A 12,212-nucleotide genomic window follows, 5' to 3' on the forward strand; every position below is an offset into this window, starting at 1 on the left:
CCAATCAGATGGTGGGGTCTGTTAGGCAGGTTCTCTTGTTTTCTGTAACACTTTCAGCGGGAAGCCTTAATACAGAGCCTGAACAAATCTTCTGCTTCTGAAAGCAGACCTGGCATCATGATTGTCTGGAATTCCAGGCTCAGTGAATATGCTCATTGCTAGTGTACAGCCAGTCATTCAAGGGTTAGCGTAGGTAAATGCCTGTGTTTGCCTCAGTTAGCATGAGACTATCCTCACAGGCAGGTGTCTGCTCTCACTGTGACCCAACTCAGAGATCAAATATACCCCTGAAGCTGGTTTCTCATTCTGTTCTCTCACACAGCCCTAGGATCCCCACCAATATCAAAGAGTATTCTCACAGGGCATGATGAAAAAGGCCAGGCTCGCCCCTCTAATTGAGCTAGCAGGACCACAGGAGCGTGGAAGTTATGATTCCTTTGAAATGTGCATGTAACCTGGGCTTAGCGGTAAGGCAAGAGCCCCAGCATCACTCTGTCACCTGGCCTCTCCTTTGCCAGCTTCATTCTACAGTTTCTGCTCCAAAGTAAAGATATATAAATAAACTCATTCATTTCATCAGATTTAAAATAAGAAAGGGCACATGACATTTTTAATATGGAACAAGACACATTTGAAAACATTTTGGGGGGTTTCCTCTACCCATTAATGAAAACAGCCAATTTATTCATTACACATGATTGTCCTCTTAGTTAGATAGAGCCTGATGCTAATCAGTTCAAAGACTTTATTGCCAGAAGGATAAGTTAGTTTCATCTCATACCCTCTTAAATTAGGTGAACCAGATATGGAAAATGGTATCAGCTCTCATCGGTGAAGTCATAGTTAGGAAAAGAACTGATATAAAGGGAATTCATTATTACCAATAGAGAATTGGCCCTAAAATTAACGAGCACCTACTGAATTTGCAGCACAGAGGTATAAAACAAATACTTGTCCCAAGACAGATAGGGGTGGAGTGGGACATCTCTAAGGGGGAAGGTGTTTCTTCCATCAGCAAATCTTTGTCAGAGCACTCCCAAAGATTTCTTAGAATGACCCAGGCTGTCATCACTAACTCTCATTTTTCCCATCACTAGAGAGACTTATTGCCCTGGATAGATAGAGGATTCATGTAATAAAAAAAGATATCTAATGATTGGAATTTGGGGTTCTGAAGAGCCTGCACTGAGGTCCCCAAATTGATGATACATGAGACATTGCCTATGCCACACCAGCATCTCAGAGCCTCCATTACCTGCTGTGAGATAGAGAGCAAGCTCAAAACAATATGTTGAACAGACAACAAGAATTATTCCCAGGAGTGAAATTTGAGAAGCAGAGGTAAGTGAGGACCCCTGAGGATTTCTGACTTTAGCTTAGAATAGTTTCATTTTGTGGTCTTTGGTCCATGGTGCTAATTAAATGTGTCTGGAGGGGATATTCAATTTGCTGTGCTTCATTAAGTATCTACTTACAACCTTACAAATAATAATTTTCAAATCTTTTACTAAGATATTTGAAAAACAAAACCATTAATCTGCTTCTCTCTGGGTAATTTCAAAGCACTTATCTCCATAGTACCCAAGAAAGCAGACAAAGACAAATCTAATCATAAAGGAGGAGAAATATCCTTGGTGTCTCCTACAAAGAAACGAGGTGAATCTGAACAAACACATGCATTATTTGAGTACCTTTTTGTCTGCCAAATATAATACTGAGACATGGAGATCCAAGCTTTTTAGGATGCTAAAGTTTTCTTCCCCTAGTTTTGGTTGTTTGAGATTCCTCCACGCAACTGAAAACATTTGCTAACTCAGTTATTTAAAGCCATTGTTGATCAGACTGAAGTTTACACACGTTGGAGAATTTGTATTCTCCACAGCTTCTCAATTGAAAGTAACTAGTCAGGTGCAAATATTTTATAGATAGGAGAAAGCAGCTTCTTTTATTTATTTATTTATTTTGTATCTTCCTCTCTCCATCCCCAATTCCAGCCATGTTAGGAACAGAGCCAATTTACTATTATTAAATTTTATTTGAGGAAATATTATCTCATGAATGTTTTAGCATGTCTCCAAAATCAAGATATGTGTACTCTTCAGTGCTTGCCACATGACACTTCATTTATTTGATATTACCACGAAATAAGATGCTTCAATAAATGAATTTTCCAGGTAACCATAACTTATCCATTAGAGCCTTATAAAGAGTTTTATTTGAACTATTAATATTTTACTTGAAAATGTTTCTAAAATTCATTGAATTCTTCTCTGCCTCTTAAGCAGAGGTTACCTGTCATGATTCTGCCTCTTTATTTTTTGTTTAATCAGCCAGGGTCAACAATAAGAATATCCTATTACCCTGCAGAATTGTAATACAGTTGTGCTGCCTTCCAGCATGACTGCAGAGGGCCACGTGCCCTGACACAAAATGGCCCCAGGCTACTATGATGCTTATTTGTAGTTCTTGAGTCTGCCTTTTCTCATTTCTCTGCGTTCTTTATCACAATATGTCCATCCACTGTGACTTCTTGCTGATTCTAATGTGTTTGCCTTTTCTGATATGTTGCTCCTATTATACTATGAGCTGAGAAACCATACTCCTAAGCTTGTTAAAATTTTGTATGGTTAGGATATGTAGAAAATGGAATACTTATACACCACTGTTGGTGGGAATGTAAATTAGTACAACTTAGTACAACCTCTATGGAAAACAGTATGGAGATTGCTCAAGAAACTAAAAATAGAGCTACCATTTGGTGCAGCAATCCCACTTTCCCAAAGGAAAAGAAATCATTATATCAAAAAAATATTTGTGCTCATATGTTTATCGCAGCACTATTTATAATAACGAAGACAAGGAATCAACCTAAGTTCCATCAATGGATTATTGGATAAAAAATGTAGTATAAATGTTTATACCATGGAATACTACTCAGCCATAAACAAGAATGAAATCATGTCTTTTGCAGCAATGTGGTTGGAACTGGAGGCCATTATTTTAAGTGAAATAACTCAGAAACAGAAAGTCAAATACTATATGCTCTCACTTATAAGTGGGAGCTAAATATGTGTACATATGGACATAGAGTGTAATAAACATTGGAGACTCAGAAGGGTAAGAGGCTGGGAGGGCAGAAGGGGGGTGAGGGATGAAAAATTAGTTAATGGGTACAATGTACACTATTTGGGTCGTGGTTACACTGTAAGCCCAGACTTCACAACTGTGCACTATATCCATGTAAGAAAAGGGCACTTGTGCCCTCTACATCTATTAAAATAAAAAAAGGAATTGTTTAGAGCAAGAATACAGAGTCTCAAAATAAAGATCAAAGAGACTATAAAGAAAGATCACAAATCAACAATCTAATGAATTTTTTCAAGGAACTAGTAAAAGAAGAGCAAATCAAACCCAAACCCAGCAAAAGAAAAGAAATAACTAAGGTTAGAGCAGAACTAAATGAAATCAAAAACAACAAAAAAATTACAGAAGATTAATGAAACAAAAAGTTGGTTCTTTGAAAAGATAAACAAAATTAAAAGACCTCTTGCTAGATTAATCAGAAATAGAAAAGAAAGGACCCAAATAAATTCAATCAGAAGTGAAAAAGGAGATATTACAACTGATATGACAGAAATACAAAATATCATCTGTGAATACTATAAAAATCTTTATGCACATAAACTCAAAAATGTTAAGGCAATGGGCAAATTCCTTGAAACACACAACCTTCTATGACTCAATCAGGAAGAAATAGAACTCCCGCATAGACAAATAATCAGCAAGAAAATTGAAGCAACAATAAAAATTCTTCCAACAAAAAAAAAAAAATCCACCAGATGGTTTCACAGCCAAATTTTATCAGACCTAAAAAGAAGAATTGGTACCCATACAGCAGAAATTATTTCATAACATCAGGAAGATAGGAATCCTCTGAAACTCATCTGCAAAGCCAATATCACATTGATACCAAAGCCAGGAAAGGATACAACAACAACAAAAAAGAAAACTATAGACCAATATACCTTATGACTATAGATGCAAAAATTCTCAACAAAATTCTAGCAAACCAAATTCAGTAGCACATCAAAAAAATTATCCACCACAACCAAGTGGGCTTTATCCCAGGGATGCAAGGATGGTTCAACATATGTAAATCCATAAATATGATTCCCCACATAAACAGATGCAAAAATAAAGATCATATGATCATCTCAACAGATGCAGAAAAAGCACTCAACAACATTCAACACCCTTTTATGATAACTCTTAACAAAATAGGGATAGATGAAACATAACCCCAAATTATAAAAGGCACATATGGCAAACCCATATCCAACATCATACTGAATGGGGAAAAGTTGAAAGCATTTCCACTTAGAACTGGAACAAGACAAGGATGCCCACTGTCACCACTTCTATTAATATTCAACATAGTGCTGGAAATCCTAGCCAGAGCAATCAGGCAAAAGAAAGAAATAAAGGGTATTCAAATTGGGAAAGAGGAGGTCATACTATCACTTTTCTAGATATAATCTTATATCTAGAAAACCCCAAAGATTCCAAAAAGAGACTCCTGGAATTGATAAATAAATTTAGCAAAGTCTCAGGATACAAAAATCAATGTAAACACATCAACAGCATTCCTATACACTAATAACAGTCAAGCTGAGAATCAAACCAAAGACTCAGTACCTTTCACAATAGCTACAAAGAAAATAAAATACTTAGGCATATATTTAACAAAGGAGGTGAAAGACCTCTGTAAAGAGAACTACAAATCACTGAGGAAGAAAATAGCAGATGATGTAAACAAATGGAAAAACATTTCATGCTCATGGTTAAAATGTCCATATTACCCAAAGTGATTTACAGATTCGGTGTAATCCCCATCAAAATACTGACATCATTTCATGTGGATCTAGGAAAAATACTTCTACACTTCATCTGGGACCAGAAAAGAGCCCAAATAGCCAAAGCAAACTTAAGCAAAAGGAACAAATCTGGAGGTATCACTTTACCAGACTTTAAGCTATTCTATAAGGCTACAGTAACCAAAACAGCATGGTACTGGCACAAAAATGAGACATAGGCCAATGGGGTAGAAGAAAGAACCCAGATATAAAACCATCCACATATTGCCATCTGATCTTTAACAAAGCAAACAACAATATACACTGGGGAAAAGAATCCCTATTGAATAAATCGTGCTGGTAAAATTGGATAGTCACACATAGAAGATTGAAATAGGATCCATATCTCTCACCACTCACTAAAATTAATTCAAGATAGGTAACAAACTTAAACCTAAGACATGAAACCATAAGAATTCTAGAAGAAAATGTTGGAAAAACTCTTCTAGATATCAGCCTAGTGGAAAACTTTATGAGTAAGACCCCAAAGGCAATCAATCACATCAACAACAAAAATAAATGGGACTTTATTGAATTAAAAGGCTTCTGAACAGCCAAGGAAACAATCAACAGAGTGAATAGACAACCTACAGAATGGGAGAAAATACTTGCATGCTATATATCCAATAAAAGGCTAATAACCAGAATCTACAAAGAACTCAAGCAAATCAGCAAGAAAAAAAATCACAAGGGGGAGGGGATTGGTGTATACCTACATGATGAGTGAGATGCACACTGTCTGGGGAATGGACACATTTGAAACTCTGACTCGGGGAGATGGGTGGGGGAATGGGCAATATATATAACCTGAACTTTTGTACCCTCATAATAAGCTGAAATAAAAAATAAAAAAAATTTAAAAAAAGAACACATTGTGAGGAAAGTGATGAACACCTGGTGTCCAAAAAAAAAAAATAAATAAATAAATAAATGCATCATATGGACAATTTCTATGGAACTGATAGTGGGTTTCGAATTTTAAAAAAATGTATGCCCCAGAGAATATTATTTCCCTTTAACAATATTTTCCTTTTAGATTTTAGATGTGATTTAAGCTTATTTGTTCATAGAGAATTCAATGTTTTATAGTAAATAGAAGAATAAATTATGGCAAAATCTAAGAATTTTGTCTTTAAGTGATTGTCTTGTAAGAACAATGAGACAAAGCCAAAGACAATAAAATGCATATGAATACACACACACACAAAAAAAAAAAGAAAAGAAAAAAAATCAAACCACCCCATTAAAAAGTGGGCAAAAGACATGAGCAGAAGCTTTTCAAAAGAAGATAGACAGGCCGGGCACGGTGGCTCACGCCTGTAATCCTAGCACTCTGGGAGGCCGAGGTGGGCGGATCGTTTGAGCTCAGGAGTTCGAGACCAGCCTGAGCAAGAGCGAGACCCCATCTCTACTAAAAATAGAAAGAAATTATATGGACAGCTAAAAATATATATAGAAAAAATTAGCCGGGCATGGTGGCGCATGCCTGTAGTCCCAGCTACTCGGGAGGCTGAGACAGGAGGATCGCTTGAGTTCAGGAGTTTGAGGTTGCTGTGAGCTAGGCTGACGCCACGGCACTCACTCTAGCCTGGGCAACAGAGTGAGACTCTGTCTCAAAAAAAAAAAAAAAGAAGAAGATAGACGAATGGCCAATAAACATATGAAAAAAAATGTTCAACATTACTAATCTTCAGGGAAGTGCAAATCAAAACCACAAGGAGCTATCACCTGACCCCAGGAGAATGGCTTTTATCAAAAAGTCCCAAAATGATAGATGTTGGCATCGATGCAAAGAGAAAGGAATACTAATACACTGTTGGTGAGACTACAAACTAATACAATCTCTATGGAAAATAGTGTGGAGATTCCTCAAAGAACTAAAAGTAGACCTACCATTTGATTCAGCAATCCCCAACTTTTTTACCCAAAGGAAAAAAGTCATTTTATCAAAAAGACACTTGTACTCAAATGTTTATTGAAGCACAATTTACAATTGCAAAGATGTGGAGTTAACCCAAGTGCCTATCAATTCATGAGTGGATTAATAAAATGTGGTATATGTATACTATGGAGTACTTACTCAGCCATAAAAAAATTAATCAACAAATTTTGTAACAATCCAGATGGAACTGGAGACCATTCTCCTTAGTGAAGTATAACAGGAATGGAAAAATAAACACCACATGTACTCACTATTAAATTGGAACTAACCGAACAGCACCCAGTTGCACAGACAGAAGTAAAACTCAACAGAAATCAAGCAGGTGGGAGGGGAGAGGCAAGGATAGGTGAAATTATACCTACTGGGTACAGTATACACTTTCTGGGTGATGGGAATGCTTTTATAACTTTGTCTCAAGCAGTACAAAAGCAATCCATGTAACCAATACATTTGTACCCCCATAATATTCTGAAATAAAAAATAAGCAAATAGTGCTACAATAAGCACCTGTACATTTCTGGAGAATATGTTCCTAGACATGAAATTATCAGTCAAAAGGTTTGTGCATTGGAAAACTTTGACAAACAATGTCAAATTGCTGAACAAAAAAGCTGTCTCACCAACGACGTAGACAAGAACCTGCTTCCCAGCCTCTTGCCAACACTGAGTATTGTGAGTCTTAATATCTGCCAATCTGGTATGTGTTTGTTTTATTGGTATCTCTGGGTTCCATTTTGCATTTCCTTGATTATTAGAGATGTTGTGCAACTTTTCATATGAATATTGGCCGTTTGTATTTTTTCTATTAAGTACTATGTACCTAATACTATGTATCTAATAATTCAAAATATACCAAATTTTTTAATGATTTATTCTTTTAGGTTTTACTGAAGTATTCCAGAAGGTACCCTAATTCCACCCAGGAATTACAGTATATTTGCAGTTTGTTATTTTCAAAATGGAAAATATTTCTTTTTGTGGATATTCTTTCTTGATTATAAAAGAAATCATGCAATGATAAGAAAAAGGATTCATATGTGCAGGAAATTGTAAAGAAAAACTGTTAAGAACACAATAAGAAAAATTTAATAACCACTTGCAATAATGACCCCAAGGTACCCACTGTTAACAACTGAGTACTTGTATTGATACATCTATACTTTACGTGATTCTTTAGTACACCATTTTACAAAAGTAACAAAAGATATGTATTGTTTTGAAATCTGAAATATTACGTTAAATTTCAATTTATTTTGCTTTTATTGTGAAAATAATTCATGCTCATGGTAAAGCATGCGAATACTAAAAATGTATGATATGAAATGCAAAAGTCTCTCCTCTACCCTGACCCATAGAAGCTAATTTGTGGTTCACTATTAATAAATTATTAATACTTCCTCAAAAGAAAGGGACTATATAAATAACACACATAAAACTAATGTATGGGTACCGAGAAATCTATCTGGTTACTTATAGGCTTTTTAAAATATCATCTTCTAGCTATTTCTCAGTTGAATTTCAGATAGAATAAGTGACCAATGGAAAGGGGAAGTGTTCTAATATTTAGACATGTGAGATGGCTTTGAGTCATATTTTTCATGGCATATTTTTTGTAAAAACATAGTTTACCAGCCAGATTGTGATTATGAGTATTAGCCATTTCTTGGAAGGGGTTTTTGTATTAGAAAAGGTCTCTTAAAGTTATTAACTCATCAATATACTGAGTCTTACTTTTGATCATTTGACCCTTGATGCATTAGTTGGCCATTTTTAGCTCCTGCTTGGTTAGGGATGTCTTGTTAATGTCATGGTCCATGCAGTTGCTACAATTTCCAAAGGAGAAAGTGGCTTTGACTACACCAGACTCCTTGGTCTTCATGATCTGGACGGGATGGCCATATTCTCTGTGGAGGGACAGGAGCCCTGAGAGTCTGAGTGAGGATTGTTACCACCAAGGTGACCTCAGAAAGATGGAAACTGCCCTGAAGCAGCTAATTTCAAAGCCATTACAATGAGGGTTTCAGAACTCTTTGTTAAATAAATGTCTCTAAAAACAGATCTTGCCTTTTCTCCCAAACATCTGATACCACAGGAAGCTGAAAATTGGGGCAGCTGGGTATACTGAAAGGACTCTCACAGAGAACCCAACACAAAAGGCAGAAACATCCTTGGCTTAGCTCCCCCACTTCTCTTCCTAAATAGCTAAGGAGTTCAGTACCCAAAAAGGAAATATAGTTAAGTTTGTTTTATCTCCAAAACTTGGAAAGGACTCTAGTCAAAAGTTTTTCAGTTTGGTCCATTCTCTTTATATTTTTAAGTGGAACCTTTAAAAAAAATAACAACAAAAGTTCTTCTCAGCCTGTTATGAGTTGACAAGTTTCAGAAGTTTGAAGGAATGTTTGAACCCATCCTGGCTCTCTTCTAGCTATTATATGGCTGTCTATTCCACCCAATCTATTTTGTCACCTGACCCTGAGCTTCCGTCCTCTCACATTTCTATAAATCAGAAACAAGTTGAAGTTCTAAAGAGTGCTGTGGTAGATTTGAGCCAACCAGCTTATTTTTAAAATATGGCCTGGGAGACCACAAAGCATGCCCTATGTGGTCCCTACCTCAGACCTAGAAGAAGACTCAATCTTTAAAATATGCTACTGCTACAGCAAGAAAGCACTCTTTTATGGGGAGTAAAGACTACTCATCCATTTAGACAATTAACAAATGAATATTGAGCACCTAATGCCTATTAAGACTGTGCCAGGATCTGGGATCATGATGTGGAACAAAACAAATCCAAATTGGTTGCTTACAGATCTTGCAGTCCAGTGAAACAGACAGCATTAATAAAAATGTATGCAAATGAATAATTTAAGTATCATTGTGGAAAGTGCCATGAAAGAAAAAATCAAGGAATTCTGTCACTGGGGGCCACAACCAAACCTGGGAGCTAGCAAAAGCTTTCCTGAGGATGAGACATTTAAGCAGAGTCCTGAGGCTGAAGAGGAGGAGAATAATATGCCAGTCAGAGAGAGGCGCAAATACAGAGCCCTGTGAGTTCTGTTTGCTCAGACCAATCCTATTTAGAATCTACATGGTCCTTAAGTACTCTTGCTTGTGAGTCTGTAACCCCTTCCTCCACCCCAATCCCACTAAGCCCTGGGAGCTTTCTTCAACCACCATAGCTGCTCAGACCTCCCTAAACATTTATTACATTCTTCCATTAAGTGCTAATCACTTAATGCCTTGAACTACTTTTTAAAATTGTTTTCTTTCTTAAATCAGTCAGCTTGGGCTGCCAAAACAAAATGCCATAAACTGGGTGCCTTAAACAGGAGACATTTATTTCTCACAGTTCTGGAGGCTCGGAAGTCCAAGTGCACATTGCTGGTAAGATAGGTCTCATTCTGGGGCCTCTTCTCTTGGCTTATAGGTGGCCACCCTCTTCCTGTGTATTGTCATGATCATTTCTTTGTGCTGATTCAGTCTGGAGGGTGAGGAGTGGGCAGAACAAACTTCATTCCTATAAGGGCACTAATCTCATGGCGAAGGCCTCATCCTCATGACCCCATACAACCCTAATTAGCTCCCAAAGTTCTCATCTGCAAGTACCATCACATCAGAGGTTAGAGCTTCAACATATGAATTTTGGAGGACACAAATAACATTCCTCTCTGCATATGAGTCTTTGCCTCCACAACTATACTATTAGAGAGTTTAGTGGGATTGTTTTACATGTCCCTAAATCCCCAAAGCCTCTTGTACATATCAAATGTCCATACAAGACTGCATATTTGGCAGTTAACTGATTGCCAATGAATCATTTATGGCCCTATACAATTAATGAAACACACAGAGCCAATTAAACACATTAAGTCTTATTTAAGTGACCCATGTGACAGCAACTCTACATGTCAAATGATTCAATATTTGACTAGAAATATAAACTTTTTCCTTCTGTTTCCTGAGTGTGCATGTGTATATATGTGTGTATATTTGCATGTGTTAGGAAGAACATTTTTCACCTGATTGTTTAGCAGCTTGTTATTGGCATGTCTATTCCTTGTTGAAATACTCATTTCCATCTCTAGTTAGGATTAGAATAATCAAGAAAAAACTGCCATATGAATGTATGCCGAAGACATATAGTTATGTAAAAAATAAAATACAGAGAACAGGAATGATTCCAATTTTGCAATGCATGTGTATATGAAAGCCAGTAGATCAGAATGGTTAAGAATGGGACTCAAATCAGATTGCCTGCATTTGATTTATAAACTCTACCATTCACTAGAATGTAAGCCTGGACAAATTACCTAACCACTGTCATCTGTATGATTTGTGTAATAGTAATACTTACATCATAGGATTGTTATGAGAATTAACTGAGTTAATATTTATAGAGTACATAGAATAGTGTCTTCAATACATTGAAATCTTCACACAAGCCCTTATGCATAAACTGAAACAAAATAAAATGAAATATAATAAGATAAAATGGACCATATAAAATACCATGAATAGATATGCAAATATATTGATAGAGGTGATCTATGAGGATAAAATTATTCAATTATTACTTTCTTTTGGCAGAGAGGGTTCTGTATTTCCAAATTTTCTATAATAAACATGTCATATTTTTGAAACAAAAACAAGAGTATAGGCCAGGCACAGTGGCTCACACCTATAATCCTAACACTCTGGGAGGCTGAGGCAGGAGGATTGCTTGAGCTCAGGAATTTAAGACCAGTCTGAGCAAGAGTGAAACCCCGTCTCTACTAAAAAATAGAAAAAATTAGCCGGGCACGGTGGCGCACGCCTGTAGTTCCAGCTACTCAGGAGGCTGAGGCAAGAGGATCTCTTGAGCCCAAGAGTTTGAGATTGCTGTGATCTAGGCTGATGCCACTGCACACTAGCCTGGGCAACAGAGTGAGACTCTGTCTCAAAAAAAAAAAAAAAAAAGAGTATAAACTTTATATTATATAAATATGTGTATGTGTGTATTGTATATATAAACAGTATATTAAATTATTTTACTGCTTACTAGTTTTCTCTTCTAAAAACTGAAATAATAATTATCTTAAAAGGACGTTGTAAGGGTAAAATAGGTAGTCCATGCAAATATTACTCCTATCACCTGGAAAATTTCAAGGGATTTAGGAACTCTGTGTCAGAGGGTCCTATCACTCAGGAAATTACAAAATCTTAAGAGCTCTGTGTCAGAAACTAGGGTCAAAGACCAAATAGAACAAAAGATTCCTCTAGCACCCCTATCTACAGGATTTTCAGGAGATCTATGTCAGGAACTGGGGTCAGAGACCAAATATATATTTCTTATTATATCACAGTATCACACCAACCTA

The sequence above is a fragment of the Eulemur rufifrons genome, chromosome 17 (assembly GCF_041146395.1).
Source record: "Eulemur rufifrons isolate Redbay chromosome 17, OSU_ERuf_1, whole genome shotgun sequence".
NCBI classification, from domain to species: domain Eukaryota; kingdom Metazoa; phylum Chordata; class Mammalia; order Primates; family Lemuridae; genus Eulemur; species Eulemur rufifrons.